We start from the raw sequence: 25,406 nt of genomic DNA on the forward strand, positions 1-25,406 counted from the left end.
AAAATTCTACTCATGTATATGAGTCACATGTAAATCTACAACAACTTATTCTATAAGCTAAATGAATTTGCAATAGAGAGGGAAGAAAACATCGTACAACACATTCCATGCATCATGAAACAAACTAAAAAATCACTTGGAGAGCGGAGCACCACCACCCAACCATCATTCACCTACAATTGATCAACTACCTCCAATTGATCTATGCAATGGGTATTTAATACCCTCTTTCATGATTTCGTTTCCATTAGCGGTGTCCTGCTTTTATGGATTTTCCCATTTTCCTAGGTCTTTTTCCAGAAAATCTCGTCTTTATCTCCAACGCGGCTTTTCCTCATAAAATCTTGCCTTTATCTCCCACAAATATTTTATGTTTTTTCCTTGATGGATACTTATCTCCAATCCATGCGATGGATATTTATATCCGATCCATCCAAGCTTATATAGAATCACATCTAGAATCCTTATCATGAAATATTTATCTCTATTCCATTCCTTAATGGGATTTGGCAAGAATCTAATCTCTTGGTGTCTCGTTTTTCCAGCGATTTATTTAATAAAATATTTGTTTTCCAATATTACGTATCACACCTAGATTTTCTCAACTTAGGTTTACATAATCTAACACTCAAGGGAAGTGTGTTACATCCTCCCCCCCTTAAATTTTACACCATCCTCAGTGTATCATTGCATCATGTCCCTGTTCACAGGTAGCTAGTTTCTAAATCCAGAACTCTCATGGCCTTGCCATCTGATGCAAGTCTTCCAATGTATATTGGTTACAAGGAGTGCTCCCAACATATCTCCAACCATGGCTACCTGTAACATTGTTTTCAAACAATTTGAGAGAAATTATAGATGTAGAAATTTAACTATGATCAATATCATGATTTGTTACTCAATACTACTAAAGCAACTATTGCTCATTATTCATTTTATCTGAAGAATGCATGTTCTCTCCTTGCATTCTTCCAAGCCTTTGTGCTCTTGTCAAACACTTTCTTTTTGTAGCTCCTCTGTATACAACAAATCAACTAGCATATTTGCATAACATATTATAATCAGGTTAATTTATATATAATCATAACCACATATACTCATCATAATCATATGTATGCCATACTGTAATTAACCAATTGTTCATTATCCTAGAACCACTTCTTCATTTCCTTCTTCTATCCAACCTCCAGATCGGCTTCCCTACCGGAAATCTACCCAATCTCTTCATCCATACCTACACTCAAGGTTTATTATACACACCGATATATATATCATGTTTTGGTCATGTAACACATGTAGGCATATGGGTATTGTATGTACTGCTTGTACATAGTACCATCTGTGCTACAACCCATCATACCATCCTCATGGCATCACCTGCATGACATAAGCTTTATCCACATATTTTTCCACTATGTTAGTATCATGCCAAACATTCCTTTATCTATTTCTAGTAATAGAACAACTGTTCTTAGTTTATAAGGAATTTTCATGAGCATGGTTCATTTCTGTAACCAAAGAAATTTTTATTTCAAGTGCAAGTCATTTTCTGATTTCATGTGGTTGTAACACAATATTAGTAGTATAACAACATATTAATGCATATTTTCATCTTAATCATACCTTTGATTAATGTTCTAAAGCATACTATTAACTCATAAATTTTTTAAGTTTAATAATCATCAGATCAATACTTCATTCTTAAATAACTCATCTTGTGTGATTTACTATTACCCTTTTTATGCCTCAACGACTTGTTGACCATCCATAATTTAGTGTAGATATAATCTCATTTCCCCTTCATGAGTTATACACGAACGTTTTACTACCTTCAATCCTACACCCTTTTAGTTGTAGGTACTTATGATCTTGGGGTACTTACATGTTAACACCTCCTCTTTATCTTTAAACCACCCTTAACCAATTTTATGAATTCCTGCATGGTTTGTTTAACATATCTTATGTTGTCTTATTCAACCTAGATACATTTTCAATCCAATCTAAAAACAAAGCCTCCAAAAATTTCTCAGTACAAAATATGCATTTCAATTGGTATGATATCAGTTTGTACCATTTAATTGACACATTGGTTCATAACACACAACGTGTGCTTCTTATTAATTACCATGGTTTTTATATTATTGTACTCAAGGATACTTATAGGTCCCACTATGCATATCCAATGAAATATGCATATGTCATGGTATTTAATAACATGTTAAAGTTAGTTTTCCCTTAATCACACTTTCTTCCAACCGAAGAACAAATCACATTCGATATGCATTGTATATCGATGTATTAATCAAAGCATTAAATTGAAAGACAATTTGTACAATTACATAGTCTTATACTATAACATGTTCTTACAATCGTAACACTATTTCATGGAAACCTTTATGATGGTATAATACTTAGGGTGGGACCCACTTATTTAACTCCCAACCTCTCATGGGGTATATAATTTTCCTTTGGATTTTTACTTATGAACCAGTTACCTTACTAAGGTTTAGCATTTCCTTCTTTATATAATCACACCCTCAGGTATTAGGTGGTATTTTTATTTAGCCATGTCCTTTCATAGAAATTATACCATTTATAATTTCCTTTTATAACATGATGACCATAGTTTAATCTTTGACCGGAACCAATTACCACATATTCTCTAATAAGCATGCTAAATTTCCCTTCTAGTTGTATCAGAGTCTAGTTTTATGAGAATTGTGATTCTTTCAGTTATCAATCTTAAACATTGTGCTAATATGATGACCATGCTTTCTTGTGGTTATCTTATCTACCCTACTCTACATATTCACAAGCATATTGTTTTTTTCAACGCTTAATTTTTGACAACTTATAATGATTTAAGTTCCTCATCTAGGAGGAAACACAATAAGGAAACTCATGGTAACCCTCCACTTAACATTTTTTTATGCAACATAGCATATCATCAATTCTTCATGCAATATTTATATACCATAACCATGCTTATTTAAACAAAATCTATCATCGTCATTTTTAAGTGACTTATTCATTATGTCACATCGCCTAGAATAACAACTTGTTATAAGATTTTTCTCATGATAGTAAGGATTAATATCCTTCAATTTCCTTATCCAGTCCGACTCTTAATTCTAACACATAATCATTAGTTGTTCATGCATACTTTGCCTGCTTATCATTGGCACATAACAACCCATGCATATATGCTAAAAGTATAATCCCAATTATAGTTCAAGCAACTAAAATCCCATACATGGATGAAAAGGTAAGCATCACCACTCAAAACTTAATTTATTCATAGAAATTTGTGCAAGAAAGGTTATTAATACAAGTCCCAATTTTGATTTTAACCATCTTTAGTGGATCTGGAGATACCATATTAGTCTCAGATTGTCGTTCACACACGCTAAGGACTTAGGTTGATTTCCTGTCATGAATATCACTCAAATGAGGGGAATTATGATACCCATTTATCCCATGTCAGTCCACATCAATACTATCAGTCATAAGCAAAACAATGTGATACTTTGTACTTTCTTGTGATTTAACCTGAGTTTCATGACATAATATTTGAGCATTATTCTTATTGTGAGAAGAAAGGGACATTTAACATATACAATCAGTTTTAATTGCTCATAATGGTGGTACAAACCTCTCTCCTCCCATTTATTTCTTACTTGTCCAATGTAAAGGGTTACAATTTAACTTTGCATATGACGTCGCCAATATGATCGGTGCCAATCCAACATAGTTCAATGTTTCTAAATTAACAATCAAATATTTTGATGAAACCATCTATTTCATCATCAAATTGATCAATTTATTCTTAATTTTTTCTAAAATAACCAATTCAATGGCTTGATTTTATCCGTTCAGGTAAAGAAAAAAAAATGCATATAAACAACATACAATTGACCTCAATGCTGAGAGTGTTAAAGAACATTGGAAAGCTCAAGGCTAAAGTAATGAATTGAATTCAGAGAATGAATGGAAATAAAAAATTATGCTACTATTAATCTGAGATTGGATAACACCATCTAGAGAAAAACATCCTCCAAAAATTTTGAGGGACCAAATTAATAACTCACAATAAACTTTGACCTAAAAAACTTTGAAAATATTTCAAATCTGCAATTTGAAAAATCATGGGAAGATCAGAATTATCAAGAGATACTGAAGATATTCATAACAGGTGTAAGTTCCAATATAAATGAGTCCTAAGCAATTCTTACATCTTGTGGTCAACACCTTCCTCTATTTAAAACTTCTGAAGATGGGAGAAATAACATGGTTCTTCCCCTTGAACAATAAACTACAACGTATGGTACTAAACATGATTTCTAGTTAACTATAGACAATCCTACAACCCATGGCATAATCTAAAAAGATACTGTCAAATTCAAGTTAAGAACATTGGAAATCTCATGAGATCAAACTGACTTTAAAGCAATATTTACAAAATAGTTCAACCAATAAACCTGATTTGTAAAACTCTGTAAACCAGTTCAAAAATTGATTTCTTGATTGAGCTAACATCTAGCCTATACTGGTAAGTATGTCAATAGGAAAAGAAGTCAAAAGTTGATCACGAGGAAATGAAAATAACTGCAAGGTCCTTTTCAGTATTTGGCTGAATAGGTGCCATAATATCATATCTAGCCAATGGAAAATACCCTACATGTACATAGACCCTTGTGCAATAGCTATATCATTCTCAGTATAGTAATATGATGATTCCATGGACCGTAGAACACTTGCAGTTTCGCCATCACTGGGAAACCCAAATCCAACCTCCAGTTTCCTTTAAGAAGTAAGTGAGATTCTAAAGACACACCCCCTAGAACATGTGCTCCAGCTCTTCTCCTCTCCAACAACCAAGATTAGGTTTGTGCTAAAATTGTGAGAATAAGTGAAACGATCATATTTCTCTAGCCACGCTATCATATATATGGGCAATATACTCCTAACTATATTAGTAGTCCCATAGAAAATATATGGTATATATACCTTACCAGTAATCATATACATGATTCAAACATGGTATATATTGCTTTGAGTATAAAAGAGTATATGAGTCTATACTACATATTATCCTTCTTACCTTAATTATTTAGAGATTTGTCCAATTTTTCCAACCAAATTGGAGATTTGGACAACAGCCAAACCATTGATAACTTCACTGTACCTTCGCCATGGCCAAGGCTGAGCTCAACGCGCCACATGGGAGTCTTTCTCTAGTGCTTTGCACTAGTTATAATAATAGGAATCATCGTTCTCCACAAAATTTTGTTGAATATCGTAGCTATTCAAATTTGTTTTTCTGTCATGTCAAGGATAATTCAACGAACCTCCTGCTTCTTCTCATGTGAGAGAGAAATGAGTGGGTGGATGGGTAATGAAGTCATGACCCGTAGGATTCACGACTGGCGTGCCCTGCGTGGAGCCAGGATAATCGCATGGTTGTCAATGTGAAGAAATAAAGTGAATACGAAGATCTCAATTTCCATGGTCAAGTGCTTATATAGTAACCAGCCACATCATATACCGAAGTTCGAATCATAGGTAATTCAATTGTTGTGATGGAAAAATGTAATAGTTCCCAATTCAGCAATTATGCAGATAAACTATTAAAATGCAAACAATATATATCGGGCATAAATAGGAGGACTAGATCCTTCACCAATAGAGCCCATATGATTTCCCTCTGGTATGTCCAATAGTTGCTAATTCTAATTTTGTAAATTGAAAGTTCAACAACAAATTAAGAGGATTTCTTTTACCATAATGTATATTCAAGGATTTGGAATATGGATGGACCTCTCACGTAAGGTCCCATGCAACATTTGTATTAAATGGAGTACTCTAGTCAGTTTTTTTTGGGATAAAACCAATGGTGCTCGGGGTACTTAGTAAGCTTGAATTTCTATTGCATTTCACACTAAAACTTTCCCTTCAATAAATAAAAGTAAAATTTTAGTGGGAGCACACCAAATAGAATAAAGTGACAAGTGGAGGCGGAGAGAGACTTACGAGTCCCATATTCTCACCATACTGTTGGATTCAATCTGTGTTCTACCTTTCAGGATCCATTTTCTCATCTCATTCAAATCTTCCAGCGGGAAACATATTTATATATATGAACTCGGGAGTGCAGAATTACTTAAAACAAAAAACTCACACAACTTCATTAATTTATTTGCTCAATTACATCACACTTATATAGGAAATATGTGCAACTAATTCCTAACCACTCACAACTAATTCTGTTCAACCACTTACAACTAATTCTGTTTAACCACTCATAACTAATTCATTTCTGCATTATTCTCACATCCTCCCTTAATGGAGAAATGGATTTTCTACAATACCTAACTGACTTCTAAAAACTTCAAATTTGATTTTACCAAGGGGCTTAGTAAATATATCAGCCACATTATCCTTGGTGTTACAAAATATTAATCCAATTTCATTTGTCTCAATTTTCTCACGTACAAAGTGGTACTGTAACCCAACGTGTTTTGTTCTAGCATGGTAAACTGGATTATGTGCTAATTTGATAGCACTCTGATTATCACAATTGATACATGTTGCACCACTTTGCGCTTCTTCAAGATCCGCAAGAATTCTCCGCAACCAAATAGCTTCACAGGTGGCATTGGTCAAAGCTTTGTACTCTGATTCTGTTGAAGATAAAGAAACAGTTGGCTGTTTCTTACTACTCCAAGATACGACCCCTGATCCAATATGAAATGCATAGCCAGAGGTAGATCGTCTGTCATCTGGATTTCTTGCCCAATCTGAATCAGAAAAACCTGTCAGTGCAACATCAGATACATCAGTATACATAATACCAAGATTCACTGTTCCCTTTACGTATCGGAGAACTTTCTTTGCAGCATTCCAGTGATTTCCTGAAGGCTTAGCCATGAATTGACTAAGGATACTGACTGAGTATGCAATGTCTGGCCTGGTAGTGGTGAGATAGTTCAAACTTCCCACTAACTGACGATATAATGTTCCATCTGCCTCTTTCGAACCATCTTCTTTGTACAACTTTGCATTCTGTTCTAAGGGAGTTGACATAGCTTTGCAATCTGTCATATTGAACTTTTTAAGAATCTCCTTTGTATATTTGCTTTGAGTGATCAAAGTTTTACCAGTTTCTCTCCATACCTCAATGCCTAAACAGTAATGCATTTCACCCAAATCTTTCATTTCAAAATCCTGTGACAACTGAACTTTAATTTCTTCAATTAACTTGTGAGCACTGCCTGTTATAATGAGATCATCCACATACAAAGATATTAAAGCAACATTTCCTTTTTCATCTTTCTTAACATACAAGTTAGGATCATTTTTGCTTTTCACAAACCCATTCTGAAGAAAGAAGGTATCAATCTTTACATACCATGATCTTGGTGCCTGTTTCAAACCATACAATGCCTTTCTTAACCTGCAAACCAGATGCTCCTGTCCCTGTTTGACAAACCCTTCAGGTTGAACCAAATAAACTTCTTCCTTTAAATCACCATTTAGAAAAGCAGATTTGACATCCATTTGATGTATATTCCAATTATGTTTTGTGGCTAAGGCAATCAGTAATCTAATTGTATTCAACTTAGCTACTGGTGCAAAAGTGTCTTCATAATCAATTCCCTCCTTTTGAGCATATCCTTTTGCTACTAATCTTGCCTTAAATTTATCAACTGTACCATCTGCTTTAAATTTTGTTTTGTACAACCATTTGCTTCCAATTGGAACTTTATTTTCAGGAAGTTTCACTAATTCCCATGTTTGATTTTTCATAATAGAAGCATACTCATCATTCATAGCATTAATCCATGGTTCATGTTGTTTAGCCTGCTCATAATCAATTGGTTCTTCAACATTCATTATATTAGACATTAAGGCATAGTCTCTATACCTTTCAGGAAGCCGAGTCTGTCGGGACGACCTTCTTGGTGTGAGTGTTCCATCCATGATTCGTTGGCTTTGAGGTGTATCACCTCCTTGTGATGACTCACTGCTGCTAGATGTGCTCATACTGTTGCGATCATCCTGATCCTGTACCTGTACCTGGACCTGTTCCTGTTCCTGCTTAATCAAAGTATCAAGCTTGAGATGTGCATCATTAGAAATATGTCATGTATCATTCTTTTTGTTACTTTTATCAGTCTGCTCATGAAACAATACATCACGACTTGCAAATAGTTTATGGGAACTTGGATCAAACAATTTATAGGCTTTCTGATCCGTACAATATCCAATGAAAACACACTTGATGGACTTGGCATCAAGTTTGCTTCTGTTAGCCTTAGGAATATGAGCAAAAGCAGTACATCCAAAGACTTTGAAATGACTCACATCAGGTTTATAACCATAAAGAACCTCAAAAGGAGTTTGAAAAACTAATTTCTTAGTGGGACATCGATTCTTCAGATAAACAGAAGTATTAATGGCTTCTGCCCAGAAACCATTAGAGATGTTCTTACCTTGCAGCATACTACGAGTAGATTCCACCAAGGTTCTATTCCATCGCTCTGCAACACCATTTTGCTGAGGGGTATGTGGCACTGTGAACTGTTGTTGAATTCCATTAGATTTACAATAGGTGTTAAATGCTTTTGATTTATATTCACCCCCTTGATCAGATCTGAGTATTTTGATGCACTTTCCTGTTTGTTTTTCAACCATATTTCGAAACTCTTTAAAATACTCAAATATGTCACTTTTCCTTCTAACGAAATAGACCCAGGTATATCTAGATCTATCATCAATAAAAATAACAAAGTATGAAGCACCACCAAGAGACCTAGTTTGCATAGGTCCACATACATCAGTGTGAATTAATTCAAGTATATCATACTTTCGTTTCTCAGTATGAACAGGAAACTCTTCTCTATGCTGCTTACCAAGCGCACAAGCTTCACATGGTAAATGTTCATACTTCATAACAGGAATACCTTCAACCATTGATTTCCTTTGTAACAACGATAAATCATTGTAATTGAGGTGCCCATACCTGTGATGCCATAATTGTGATGCCATAATTCTGCTGTCGATGTCTCTTGAGATGTCAATGCAACATGGCGCTTGACTGTCACATCCAATCTGTACAATCCTCCAACCCTGGTACCTGTAGAAACAACCTTGTAGTGGTCCTGAACATCTTTCACTATACACCCCAATTTACCAAATTCTACTTTTAAATTATTATCAGTGATAGTGGAAACAGATAGCAAATTCTTTTTGAGAGCAGGGACATACATCACATTATGAATCTGTCGCATTTGTCCATTAGGTAAGTACACATTTACTATGCCATAGCCTTGAACTTTAAGTGACCTATCATCTCCTAGGTAAATGTGTGTACCATCAGATTTCTCATAATATTTAGCATACCATTCTTTATTACAAGTCATGTGTGCCGAGGCACCAGAATCTATAAACCAAGCATTCTCATCATCAGTTTCAGCAGACAATGCAGCATCAGAAAGAAATAACTTAAGATTTTTAAATCCATCATTCACTGAGGTGTCTCTGTTTATGTAATTTCCATTATGCCTGCGATGTCTTTGATTTGATTCATTATTCTTTCTCCTATAGCAATCTTTTGCCAGATGTCCAGGTTTTCCACAATAATGACATTCAATGTTCCTTTTAACATAAGAATCAGGAGGTGCCATACCTTTCTGCTTTGCTTGAAAACGGCCTCTGTTTCTGTCCCATGGTCTCCCTCGGAATGGTCTTTGGCCTCTTGCAGTCAAAGCCAAATCAGAACCATTTGACTCCAGTTCAAAAGTTTTCATGCGCTCTTCTTCTTGAAGAAGAATTCCAGCCAATTCTTCAAATGTAGGAGGTGTCGGTCTAGCTGAGAGAGCTGAAATAAAGACTTTATAATATGGGACTAACCCCTTTAAAGTAACAGTTACCAAGTCTGTACTAGAAACCTTTTCACCAATATCACCAAGTTTATCACTAAAGTCTTTAATTCGGGAAACAAAGTTGCTAATGCTTTCATTGGTATCCATTTTGATAGATAGCAGCTTTGTTTTTAAAAATAAAATACGGTTTGCATTAGAAGTTTCATACAAACCTTTGAGAGTGTCCCATGTTGCCTTTGAAGTTTCACAGTCCCGAATGTGTGGAATAATATTGTCCTTCACTGACATGCGTAGCAGCACCCTTGCTTTTATTTCACGCTTCTCCCAATCTTGAGTGTTAGTAGGAGGTTGAGGCTTGGTCTCGTCACCTTTTACAATCGGCCAGAGATTGTATGCCTCCAGTACTGTGATGATCTTAAATTTCCAATTTACATAGTTTTCTCCGTCAAGTTTTGAAGACTCATTTAAATATGAATCTGCAAGGGGATTAGCCATCTCTGAACTCTGCTATCTTTTAAAAAAAAAAACTGAACAACCTCTGCTAGAGACGTGATGTGTCTAAATTCTCTGAGATGATCAAAATGTACCAAAATAAAACATAAGTACAGTAAAACGCCAATCTATCTATGGCTCAATCACCACCCAAACTGTGTACCAATTACAGGACGTCACTGTGCTAATTCACAATACAGATCTATCAACTATGATTAGCGGGTGGGGATTCAGACGATTAATGCCTATGAATTCGCATGCTTATTGATATGCAGCTCACTGACGGGTCACATCTGATTCCGTTATTTTCTGGTACCAAAACAACTTCTGCTATCAAGCAATTACAAGATTCGGCAACAAACTAAACCAAAACAGCACATAGAACCCAAGTTTGGGCTCTCGATTCTACACGAACCAGTGGTTATCCCTTACAAACTGCACCTCGTAACAGTAACAGAAACTACATATACAGGCGAGGATGGAACACTTACAGAAAATGCAGTGAAGTATAGAACATACAAAATCTACTCAGAATTGTGTAACTGGCTCAGATTTACCGTAAGTACAGTGAATCCGCGAAAGCTATGTCCGCAGACGCGCTGGAAATGAGCTCAGAGCCATGTCAAGAGACTTCGAGCCGGATTTGCTGCACCGGATTCAGGGCAACGCTGTCCACAGGTCAGCGTATCCTTCAAGCCTCCGTCCACACAGCCTCACACGCTCCACAGGGCTGTCAGGGATCACAGGGTTACTGCGCACACTCTAATGGCAGAGTCTTACTGCCCACGAAGAGGAGAGAGGCGCAGACAAAAGAGCTCTGATACCAACTTAAAACAAAAAACTCACACAACTTCATTAATTTATTTGCTCAATTACATCACACTTATATAGGAAATATGTGCAACTAATTCCTAACCACTCACAACTAATTCTGTTCAACCACTTACAACTAATTCTGTTTAACCACTCATAACTAATTCATTTCTGCATTATTCTCACAGAATTAGGGAGTGAAAAATTAGGGAGTGTAGAATTATGGAGGCAACACTAACACATCTATTCCTCTGCATGAATACACATATAATGATACACCGATCATGGGTTGTCAACGACAGCGTTTTGTGGAAGGGAACCACCGTTGAATTTTCAGAAATAGCCATCTAGAGCTTTTTAAATGTGGTAGTGTGTTCAAAGCAACCTGAAATACCAAGCTGATTCCGAACACTAAAAAAGTGAGCTTTTACACGGGCCTTTTCCTTAATTAAATTAGTTTCCATGACTAGGAAGATTGTGGCTTGCCTTACTTTTTTCCAAAAATACAATTGAAATTTGTCGCTCCACGTTGGCAAGGCTTATCCTTTTAGGTAGTCCATATCCTTAATACGTTTTTTTTTGCAGATTATATTATTCTTTTCTAGCATGTCAATGGATAGTGTCCATATATCCATAACCCAATAAATTGGCTTTTGGAATCAAATGCCTCCGGATTCATTTGATGAGGTCGAACTCTACTATATGTTTCCCAAATCGCGGATATGATCCAACCTATCCTGATTCCATATGGATCATAAACATCTGGCATTCTCGGTTTTTTTTGGAGCTAGCAGATAACCATTATCCATAAATAACCTTCAGCTAATAGTTCGGAAAAAATATTATGGATTACCATTTTCAACCTCAACAACGATATGTCTGGCTGTTGGGTGAAACCTTCTACTGTCTTCAGATGCCCGATGCCATTATTGTACACCAAGTCTCTAACGTCAATCATATGTGTCGTGGACAATTGATACAGGGATAAGAACAATATCTCCTTTATGGACAGTTATTAACATTTTAAAATTGCTAGGGCTGTACGTATCTCTTTTATGTTTGACCGGTGCATAACCAATAACTTCATATCCAAATGGAACGTGGAAAATCGTCCTTGGACAATATTAGAATTTTTTAAACATTTAAGAATTTCGAAGACTGTGCTACATATTGTGTACACAATAGGTTTAGCTTATGAACATATTCGTTCCATCCTATTTTTAAGTTACTATAATTATGTACAATTTATAACGTACAAGTTTGCACGTTTTTTAGAATATCAAATGATATTTAACATAAATTAAATGCGTTTAGGTTCTAGCATAGGTATGCTTATTTAAATATGGCTATGGAACTGGTGGGCGAGGGAGTTTTGGCCTATACAAGTTAATAGAATAAAGGTTTGGTACAAAAGAGTGAACTTATTTAGCTCTTGATTTAATCAATTAAAACCTTTATAAAAACAAAACCCTCCTTGAAATACACATGTTATAGATATATGTTGATCCTTCAACAAACATAATTATGCTTGGATTCTCCTTCAAAGAATCTTAGTTTCCCTTGACTACGAGAAATTATTCTGAATTTTATTGTTTTATAGGAATTTTATAATCAAACTTATCAACGAAACTTTACGGAGGTGGATAAGTCCATAGGCCTCAAGGTTTGAACTTGGGTGCTCTGATACCATTTGTAATGAACCTCTTGGGCCTACCTCTAGAAATTAGTCCCTAGGCACCCTAATTTTAACATTCTTCATTTACAGATAAGTTTCAGGGGTTTTCCTAGTTTATTAAACCAATTATTCCTTGCACAGTGATCATCCCGGCTACTATACTCACAATATTAACTTAAAGTACATCATGGAGGCAATGAACCCTTTACACAGACTCATTGGATCAGTCCTCAAGCTTAACCCACAACTTCTTCATGGTATAAATACACTTGTTATCTTGTATCCATTCTTGCTACCATGGTTATGCTACCAGAAAGCTATAGGAATAGTCCAAAAGATATTACTGACATAATTCTTATGTAACATGCAGGGATGGCTAAGCTAGCCTCATTAGTTACATTTCATAAGATGCATTCACATGAGTATATACCCAGATCATAACTACATAACTAGAAGCATTATATCCTAATTGTTACACATGCACTAGGGTTACCACCAGATGTTAGTTTCAATAATTATCTCAACATTATTAAATGTATAATTTATAATAATGACTTTACGGAAACCCTTAACACAAACACCCTTTAGTTATCATTTTCCAATTCCTTTAGTATAGTCAAAGGAATACTGACATGAAATCATTCCATAATGTAAATACATAGCATATATACATTTTTAACCTTAGGCAATAAAGTGTCAAGTCTTAGAACATAATTATTTATGTATACTTCCTCATGCATAGTGATTCATTATTAAAATAGCACATAAGTGGCAACATATACATTAATGCATCCATTCACATTTTATGTTCATCTACTAATTTATCTCCGACTACTGTAAAGATTCATACTATCACCTATGTTCATATAAGAGATATCATAAAAGTCAATAACATAGACAATTATTCTCATGTATATTAGTTGCATGTAAATCTACAACTATTCTCATAGCTAAGTAACTCATGCAATTTATTTTATCAGCTAAATGGATTTGGAATATAGGGAGAATAAAACATTGTACAACACATTCCACACATCATGAAACCAACTAAAACATCACTTCGAGAGTGGAGCACCACCACCCAACAATGAATCACCTTTAATTCCCCCCAAGATTAGGTTCTTGCCATGGATCAACTGCCTCCAATTGATCTATGCAATGGATACTTAACACCCACTTTCATGATTTATTTTCCATTATCAGTGTCCCGCTTTTATGGATGTTTCCATTTTCCTATGTTTTTTCCAAGAAATATCGTCTTTATCTCCCACGAGGCTTTTCCTCATAAAATATTACCATTATCTTCCGCGAAGATTTTATTTTTTTTCCTTGATGGATGTTTTTCTCCAATCCATATGATGGATATTCATCTCCAATCCATCCAAGCTTATCTAGAATCACATCTAAGAGATTTATCATGAAAGATTTATCTCTATCCCATTCCTCGATGGGATTTGGCAAGAATCTTTCTCTTGGCTTCTCGATTTTCCAATTGATTGATTTATTAATTTATTTAATAACATATTTGTTTTCCAATATTACATATCACACCTAGCTTTTCTCAACTTAGGTTTACATAACCTAACATACAAGTCAGGGGTGTTACAAATGGTGAAGGGCATGTTCCTCCCGGCCTATGAGTTGTGCACTAGAAACTGCCCCTAAACTAAGGCTCTTTACCTTCCTCTTGGTTCTCCACAACCAAGTTATTCCAAATGTTTTCACTCAATGATATTTATCAATTCTCTTCCTAACATAGTTTTAGCAGCATCCTACTTTAAAGATTTTCCCACCTTTTTACCTAGGCTTTTCTTTTCTCCATTACACAACAAATATTTTTTTCTTCCATATTAGAATTTATCTCTAGTTAAGCTTACCTTAATATTTTTCCTTCAGAAGAATTATTTTCTCTCCTATTGTGCTTATTATTATATTTCTTCCCCACATAGTATTTTGTTACAACTAAGTTTATCTTTCCACATAACATAATATTTCTCTCATTTTGATGTTTCCCATGTCACAATATTTCTCTCAAAAATTTTGGAATGATTTTTGAAGGAGAAATTGGGATGATCCACCATCTTGAATTAACCACTTAACAAAACCTTTGAAAACAAGGCATCCAACCTCACTCACGTGCCACTTCCAATAATATTCCTAAGAGTAATAAAATATTTATCCATCCTAAAACTATTTACATAAAGAAGTCTTCTCAAGTCAAGTTTCCATGGCCAAACAATCACACCATATTTATAATTAAATATAGAATAATCAGGTCTTTAAAATAAACTGCATTAGGGGATATTAGAATATTCATTCAAGTCCACCTCTTGTATTTCATTATTTTCCTTATTTTATTCATCAGCTAAATAGATAGATATGAATAGAAAAACGTAGTTGACATATGCAACCTTAGAGAAAGATAAAAGCATTTAACAATTTTTTAAACATCTCAAGATATGTTATCTAGTAATAAATTGCAGCTTTCAGAAGGAGAGTGGATCCTAAATTTTTCACACAACGGTATGGTATGATCTAGTTAATATTTCTTTAGTTTTGATAGTTTTTTATGGTTGATTATATGTCTCTAGTCTTATGATACTTATGATAAATGTTTTGTCTTAAAAAATAGCAACAAAAGTAGTTTCAAAGCCTAGTCTTATTGGAATGGTATGTCACTAATTTTGGCCATTGATGGATTTTTTTGTGTTGTTTATTTATCATTATTGATTATTCCTTTCTCTAAATCTTTGATACCACTGCTCCACACCCATGCAGTAACTACTCCTCTACTCTATGCAGACCTTGTTTTATATATTTTCATAATGGGTCCCAAGAATTTATGCTCAACTCAATTCAACTTTGCAATATGATCTCTAGTAGTAAGACTCCATCATCAAATAAAATAAAATCATCATAATCATATGCTCTCCACTCTAGAAATATAGTGGCCACCATGTATCCAACAAAAACTGAATAATATCACCAAAAGATGAAATAAAATTCACACTCTGCAATAACATCAAAACCTCACTCTAAAAAGTAATTACTACATAATACAATTAACAACATAAAACAAAATAGCTCTAGAGCTATTCCAAACTCTCCATTAATGCCAACTAGTCTGCTACACCTCTCTGCAACTCTGATATGAAATTTGACATTTGAATCAATATACTGCTTCAATAAATAGATATTCTCATTCTTCTTCCATTACAGCTCATATATTGAAGGATATATGCTCTATACTAGGTCTGAATCATTCATCTACTTCTCTGCAACCTTCTCACTCATCCAACCTCTAGCTCCAAAATCAAGTATATCAAATATGAAGGGTGAAATTCCCCTTAGGGCTAGGATCAAGAGTGTAGAAACTTGACAAAATCAATCCACTATCACCAATACTTGTGCACTAAAGGTGTTCACATCATTCAAGGACCCTTTCAGGCCATTCAAAACCTTTACAACTTAATCTATAAGCCTTTGGGAATTTCCATGCCAAATTAAATTCGATTTGCACAAGGAATCCAAAGAAAGTGTCATGAAAAGTATCAACATCATGGACAACTATAGTTTTCTCTGGGTTGCAATCACTCCCACATTATTGTATGCTAGTGGTTGGAGTCCTTTAACATCTACCACAAGAAAATATCCCTTCTCACTCCTCCTATATGGATGGTGGTGGTAATGGTGATTATGTCTCTCAAAACTAGTGCTAGAATGGAATCCATAAGCACTACCACTCCTACCCAGTGTATCCAAAGAACTGTCACCTATGAATTTATGATATCTCTCCAACCTTTTTCTTCTAAGAGATCTACTTCCATATGCCGTATTAGTCTTCTCTTCTTATCCAGGACTAGTCCCCATTTCTCCCTGCTTCTACAAATCTAAAAGACTCTGAAGGATGATTGCATTAACTTCTTCTTCTTTTCCTTGAGCTCCTTCAAGTCTTTCTTGTGTCTCAATTAACTTGTCATTTCCTACCTTGCAACTTATTATCTCTTCCCTTAGAATCCTCTATGTATTGTCTAGATCAGGAGAATACTGTTCTCATCACTGCATAATTGACGTTTCCCATTCCACTGAATTCATTTTTGATCTTCTATTTCCTGCAAACATACCATGTTAGATAAACCAAGTAGACAACATAATCAAACTCATACGTTAATGTATCTGAGGGGAGGATATCACACCTTCATAGTTTAGTCCAGATTAGTACACCACAATATCACAAGTATATCGATTCATACATGAATATCATAACCATAACCATATGAACTGGCCAATCGATATTAGTGCAATACATATAATATCAAGATCTTAGCCACAATGACCATAATCATCATGCACATGACCACAATGCATATAAAAACAAGTTAACTATCATGCATGATTAACACCAATAGAAAATGATGAAATTAATGACTACGTGACTAAAAATGTTAGCCACCGCAATTATTTCAAGTGAATTACTACTAATTTTGAGCAATTTTAAGTGACCGAACTAAAAATGACTAACTTAAACGACTAATTTAGTCTAGGGATACATTATATGACTAGCTAATAAGTGACTAAACTAAAAACGACTAACTTAAATGACTAATTTAGTCTATGATTAAAAAATATGACTAGATATTAAGTGACAATTATTTCATGAAGAGACTACCCTACAAGCCACCAAATTTCTACAATATCCATGAGGTCAACAACAATTTGTGGTTCAAGATATAACTAGCTTGAAACAAACTTGTCTCTAGAGCCTAGGATTTTTTTCCACCTCTAATGTTTATGGTCAAAGAGATCAATTTCTAAAGCATGTGGGAGCCAAACTATCACCTTTCCATGTTGACTCACTCTATTAAACATCATGGAAAATCTCCATAGATTGGTTATCCTTACTAAAACAAACATTTCATTGGAAATTGTCATTAATCTCATGACATTACAACTTCACTATACTTTTTGACCACACATAGCTTCTTTTGATGTCTACCCTTCCTATTTCATGACAAGACTACCCTACAAGCTATCGAATTTCTATTATATCCATGAGGTCAACACCAATTTGTGGTTCAAGAATAACTAAGTTGGAACAAACTTAGCTCTAGACCCTATGTTATTTTTCCACCCCTAATGTTTATGGACAAAGAGATATCAATTTTCTAAAACATGTGAGAGCCAAAGTATTACCTTTCCCATCTCGACTCCCTCTATTGAACATCATGAAAAATCTCTATAAATTAGTTATCGATATCAAACCAAACATTTAATTGGAAATAATAATTTATCATTACCATGGCATTACTACTTTTCTGCATTTTTTAGCCACACAAAGCTTGTTTTGATATTATCATAATTCACTTTTAATAAATCGACCAAAATTCCCTAAATAATATCTGGTGACACAAAGACAAAACCTTTTTCACAAATTAATAATTATTTTTAATTAAAAATACCTCTCATTAAATTGAAGAAAAGACTTAACATTTTATTTAATGGAATTTAATTCCCCTTGAAAAACACGATCACTTAAGACGAGCATTTTATTCAAGGTTTTGTGGATTTTCTTCTTTCAGATATCAAAATTGTTTATTTCCCTCCATTTGAAAGGTTTGTCTAGTGGAAAGAAGAAAAAGGAAGGGCATGGCCATGCCGTCACAGTATGATCTACTTCATTTGGTTGAATTCATGAGATTGGATTCCCTATGCCACCAATTGTGATGATTTGGTTTTACTACGGGAATGTGCACAAGGTTGCCCACACTACTGGGCGATGACCCATACCAAGCCCTCCATCTCTATGAACAACTTCAAAATATTTCTACACAAGAATAAAGAGGCGCTCAAGTAAAGAAGATCTATCTGGGCAATTCAAAAATTTCAAGAAACTATGCTATAGAAATGGGAATAGAAACAGGGCTTGCCTCTATTAAAGATAGCCATATCAGGGGTACTATAATCCATCAATCATGCTTTCCCATCGGATTATGTATTAGGGCATGGAGGGAATCCCAGGAACTAGTGGTGTTGGGAAGGCCTAAACAAGTTCCTTAAATGGGGATTCAAATGTTAAAGTCTAGGTTTCATTAGGCTATTTCCATCGTCAAATAGGATTGGATGGAGAATTTGTTTGGTTGGTGCATCTCACACTACTTAGGAATCATTTCTCTATCAGTGCAAGCAAAATAAACTATATGTTTCTTTTTGTCTCTTGTCTTCCCTAACTTGTATTATGAGGCTCTATGTCCAGGATTCCATGGAGGAAGATGAATGCAAAGGCATAAGTGATAATGGCTTCACCAAAGAAGATGACAAGTGCCTTTCTAACATAAAAATAAACCAATAAAATAAGCAAATAAGAGAGAAAGAATGCATTGATTACGACAAGGAAATCAAATATCCTAATACCATAGGTGGTCACAAGGAAGATTCTCTAGCAGAGATTGATTCTCATGATCCAATCATCCCTAAAAATGACAGAGACCCAAAAAGGACCTCAGATTCACCTAGACCGAGGATTTTGAGAGTCCCAAAGAAAAAAAAATTGATGTCGAGGAAATTGATGTGGACTTCGAAAAACAGGATTTAGGCTTTGTGCTAGAGGAGAAGCTTCCAGAGGCCAAACCCACTCAAAATGTAGGTAGCTAACTAAATTTTATCTTTATTTTTTAATTATAATAATTATTGATTCTTGCCCATGAGGAACTTGAAAGAGTCTCAAACTCTCCAGGATCAGACTACAAAGCCAACCTTCTACTTTATTAAACACAAAATAAAATGAATGTGTATATATACAATGGGATGAGCCCCATGGATAACCTTGATAGTGAGAAAAGAGAATACCTACGTGATCTTACATCTCACAACACAGCAAAGAAAACTACTTTGTTTTCTTTATAAATTACCAACACGGACACCCCAGATAAGTGAAACGTAGGGAGGAAACAAACAAATGGATCCCAACAACTAGCCCCGATGAGGCACGCATGTAAAACAACAATGAAGCATCATATAAAACTAGAAACAAGAAACCAAAGAAAAAAAATTAGTGAAGGTAGGAGGATTCAAGAGGACCCCCCAAAGACTACTTGCTTCACCCCAAGAATTGAACTAAGCTAAAGAAACCTAGGAGATGCAAGAGGTTTAGTTAAGACGTCAGCCACTTACGCATTGGTAGGAAAATATTCCAGATTGAGAGCTCCAACTTGGATTAATTTCTAGATAAAGTGCATGTAGATCTCTATGTGTTTTCTTCACTAATGCTAAACTAGATTTCTAGAGATGTTGATGACACTTTAGTTGTCATACCAAAGAGTGGTCGGATTCTCCTATTGAATTAAAAACTCCATTCGTAATTGTCGAATATAAAGTATTTCTTGACTAGCCAAGACTATAGCACGGTTCTCATCCTCAGTGGAAGACAATGTAATTGTCCATTGTTTCTTGCAGAACCGAACACTAGGATCTTAACCAAGATGGTAAACAAGTCCTGATGTAGACTTTTGTTCATCAATAGAATCAACCCAATTAGAGTCATTAAAAACTTCTAGATCAGAATAACCAGCGGTGTACTGAATGTCAAACTTGGAAGTACCTTGAATATACCGAGGACTGCACTTAGCTACTTTCTAGTTACTCTCATGTGGATCACAGGAGAACCGATAGACAAGTCCAACTGAAAAATATATGTTTGGTTGGGTATGTTTCAAGTACAAAAAAATCCCAACCAACTGTCGATACAAGGTTAGATCAACACTAGGTGACAAGCAAGTAGCAGTAAGTGTAACAACCAAATGAAATGGAGAGGGTGTTGACTTATAATCAACCATGCCAAATTTCTTAAGAAAATAGAGAGCATACTTTTGTTCATAAATCAATATGCCATTTAAATATTGATGAACGTGCAAACTAATAAAATAATGCAGAAAGCCAAGATCTGTCATGTCAAACTACTCCATAAACTATTACTATACACTATGTATCATGGATGAAGAACTCCTAATAATAATCAAATTATCTACATGTCGAACTAATACCAAAATATCAGTTCCTTCTTTTTTAGTATAAAATGTAGGATCTGAGTGACAATGATAAAAGCCTGTAGTCAGTAGAAAACTATCTGTATTCTCATACCAAGCTTATGGATGTTGTTTGATTCCATACAAAGAACGATGAAGCATGCATACAAGAGAAGAGTCCTGCATAAAACCAGGAAGCTGCTCCATGTAAATTTCTTCTTGTAAATCTCTATGCAATAAAGCACTCTTCACATCCATTTGATAAACTAACCAACATTGTGATGCAACAAGGGGCAACACAAGAAATATGGAATTCATTTTCGAAACAGGGGCGAAAGCTTCAGAGTAATCAATATCTTCAACCTGTGAAAATCCTTGTGCCACTAGTCGTTCCTTATACTTGTCAACGGTACCATCTGCAACATATTTCGTCCTATAGACCCATTTGAAATGAACTAGTTTTCATCCCTTGGGAAGAGAAAAGAGATCGCATGTGTGATTCTTCATCAAAGAAGAATACTCATTTGTCATGACAGCTTCCCATTCAGATATCCCAACATCATCAAAAAATTGTTGGGGATCCTTTCAAATGGCATGACTAAAAAGAGAAGTACCAATTGTCTCAGGTTGAATATTGTTGGGATCAGAAGAAAAATAATTGAAATCAGATACATCATAGACATACCTTTCAGGTCGCTTCTTCTGGTGAAGGCTTCTCCTCTCTTCTTCTTGACTAATATGTTCCTGTGTAAGTTGATCAAATGAAGGTGGTGGTTATTCTTGTGGCTGATTTTCATCTTCAGGAAGAGGATTCTCATCATCCTCTTGATCATCAATAATAAAACTATCAGCATGACCTACACCATCATGGTAACCTATGGATAGAGTGGGTTTTGATGAGTGTTTGAAGTTCTCATCAAAACAAATAGCTCTATGAAACAAAACATCCTTTGTAACATGATCAAACAATCTATATGCTTTCATGTCTTCACAGTAGCCAACAAAAAATAGTGGTTGACTCTTTTTCTCCATAGCGTTATGTTTCTCATTTGGAATCAAGGCCCATGTTGCACTACCAAAGACTCTTAAAGTAGAGACATTGGGTTTGACATGACTCCAAGCATCCTGTGGAGTCATGTGTAACATTTCTTTATGAGGCATCCAATTCTGAATATAATTGGCACAGTTCACTGCTTTGGCCTAGAAATAGGACGGTAAGTTCTTGGACTAAATCATGCAATTCACAATTTTTTTCAATGTCTCATTCTTCCTTTCATAAGCACCATTCTGTTGAGGGGTGTAACGAATAAAGTGTTGATGAAAGATGCAATATTCTCTATAAAAATCTTTGAATGGATGAATTCCATACTCCCCACCTTTGTCTGTGCATAGATTCTTGATATAAATAGTGGATTTCTTCTCAACAAAAGCTTTAAAAGTTTTTAAAGTGGCCAAGACTTCACTTTTAAACTTAATAAAATATACCCAATATTTGCGTGAGAAATCATGAATGAAGGTGAGTGCATACTTAGCTCCTAAAAAGGAATGATTTGGAAAGATCATAACATCACTATGCACTAACTTGAGAGGGAAAAAAACCTATAATGCTTTCCCTTTTCGAAAGGGATCTTGATATTGTTTGCCAAGAACACATCCTGGACAAACTCCATCTGTGCATGACACCTTAGGAAGCCTAAGAAAAATATTTTGAGAATTCATTTGCTACAAATATATGTAGTTAAGGTGTCCAAATATTTCATGCCAAAGCTTACTTAATGAATCACCATGTTCAATAAAAGAGTTACCATAAGAAGGCTCAAAACCTGTAAATCTGTATAAGCTAGAGTTGTGTTCTACCTATCCATATGCAAAAAAAACTCATGGATCTTGTATTTCTCGAATGACTACATCATTGGGACCAAACTATTTTCCCATACTTAGAATGGTAGGTTTGATAAATAGAAAGTAAATTTGCGGATATGTCAGGCACAAGAAAAAAATTCTTGATGCAACCATCATCTAACTACACAGAACCTAATCCATGAACATCAAGCTGTGAATATTCTCCCACTGCAATCTAGGAAACACTACAATTAGAGGGAGATGGAACAAAATTACTAGAATCAGTCATATGATGAGATGCGCCTGAGTCAAATATCTAGATGTCTCAGAATGCATGTAAATCTCGAGTAGATAAAGCATGCCCTCTACCAAATGAAGAGGGTTTCGATATTGAAATATTATGTTGCTTTATCGCTTCATTCAATGCTTCAAGTTTCTTATAACATTGGAATTTTGGATGCCCTTCTCCTCCATAAAAGTTGTAGGTTTCATTTGACCTTTTCTTCCATAGCATGGAGAAATACCTTTTGAACTTGGAATAGGATGGAGAGGGCTTCGACTTTTGCTGACATTTGGATGGAGGTTCACTACTTTGAGTAGATTCCTTCTTCTTTTGAGGACTAGATTTGGATTTTCCTATAGAGATATGTGCTACAAGAGCTTGAGACGTTGAGCTAGAAAGAGAAATATCTAACTCCTAAAGATTAGATTGTTCTCTTGTTAAGTGTTCACAAAATAGCTCAAAATAATGCATTTATAAATTATCACCAAGTGCATCCATTGTAGAATAAAATGTAGAAGAAAATACCTGATACAGACCGCTCAACTTAGATAGAATCAAGAAAATGCTCTCACTGCCTGATTTGGTGTCTCTGCATCCTTTCGGTTGTGCAACCAATGACCATAATTTGAAAATATAGTCTTCAATAGAGGTATGATCATCAGGGATAAATGAAGACAATTTCAATTCCAATTGTAAGGCCTTGAACTCGTTTATTTCTCCAAATAGAGAGGCCAACTTATCCCAACTTTTCTTTGTAGTGTCACATTTTTCAAGATGGAATAGCAGATTGTCTGAAAGATGAAGCCCAATTAACCCCATGGCTTTATCTTTTATTTCGCATGATAAATATTACACTAAGCAATGGCCTTAGGAACATGGATTTAAGACCTTTGTAAAATTGTTGAATTCTAATAGGGAATTAGTGCAAATTAGAGCCACAATTACGCTTGAGAGAATAGAAATTTTTTCTCTGAAGGACATTTTAGAACAAACAGTGCCACATTTGATTTCCCTTCTATGTCTTCCCTCCAGTGGTGGGTCTCCATCCGTTCAAGAGGCAATTGTTTTTTTCTTGGGAAGGCTTGCACACAGAGGGTGTATTTTGAGCTATACTATTAGACATTCTGGAACTATTCCCATCCTTGTAAGAATCTTGTTATAATCTAAAGGGAGAATGCAAAGGGTGGTGGTCAAGGCTTTGAGGGAGCTTGTCATATGTACATAGAGTAATCAAGTAATTCTAGCTAGGAGTGGAGCACAAGTAATAATGAATCTTATAGCTTCATCCCCTGATGATGTAAAGAAAATCGTTGCAGAAATATTGACTTCATTAACACACTTGAAGGACGTTTGATGAGAAATAACTAGTTTGGGTGGAATCCCCATGTTAATCCAGCGAGTTAAATTAGGCAGGACTACATCTAGAGTCAGGGAAGCTCATGCAATTGGACAACTAGGAGTCACAAGAAGTATTAGAAGGATGCTTGTGAGTGTAGGTGTTATTCCTATTTTGATTGAGCTGCTAAAAGAAAATGATTTGGCTACAAAACTTATTTCTGGGAATACTCTTGGAATAATATCGGCTCATGTTGATTATCTTAGGCTCATTTCTCAGGCTTGTGCCATTCCCTTCTTTGTGGAATTTCTTCAAGGAACCAATCCCCAGGAGAAAGAAATTGTTAAAGATGTCTTTTGTATTTTGGGAGTTGTAGAAGATAACGTTACAGCCATTTCAGAGCACTTAGTAAGGACACTGCAAGGTTCCAATGTTGAAGCAAAAGCTACAGCAATGGATGTTGTATGGGATCTCTCTAGCTACAAACATTATGTCTATGTTGTCAGAGCTTCAGGTGCAATCCCTCTACTTCTGAGACTGTTGGAGGATGAGAATGATGATGTTAGAGAGAAGGCATCTGGTGTTGTTTCATAATTGAGTTATGATCATGCTGACAAACTAGCATTAACAGAGGTTGGGTCCATCCCCATACTTCTGTCATTGTTGCAGAATGAATCAGAAGAGCTCAAAGACAATGTTGTTGAAGCTCTGATCAATTTCTCAGAGGACCCATCATTGAGAGATATGATTTCACAAGCATTTGATGTTCCTGCATTTCAAGATATACAACAGAGACTTATGAGGATACAACAATCAGATGAGCATACCGCTCACTCTCCAACGTATATGGGGCCAGAGCAATTTTCATCCTAAGTTTGCTTGGTTCATTAATAGTTATGGATGATATGAATATTTATCTTTATTCACGTTTAAGGAGAAATAAAGCCTTTGTATAGTGAGAGACATAACTAATTGGATATTCTCTCATTCTTGAATAGAATAGGAAAGTAGAACCAATTCCTTCAAAATGAATTGTGGGATATTTTATTATTCGCCTAGT

General features: G+C 35.2%; 1 pseudogene; it reads left to right on the forward strand.

The window, feature by feature from the left end:
* The window catches only part of LOC149183242 (uncharacterized), a 49,433-nt pseudogene extending 24,214 nt beyond the window's left edge, over positions 1 to 25,219 (forward strand).
* Positions 25,220 to 25,406: the final 187 nt, after the last annotated feature.

This window comes from Pinus tabuliformis, chromosome 3_2, assembly GCF_031772625.1.
Source record: "Pinus tabuliformis cultivar Carrire ecotype Pingquan chromosome 3_2, CPIR1, whole genome shotgun sequence".
NCBI classification, from domain to species: domain Eukaryota; kingdom Viridiplantae; phylum Streptophyta; class Pinopsida; order Pinales; family Pinaceae; genus Pinus; species Pinus tabuliformis.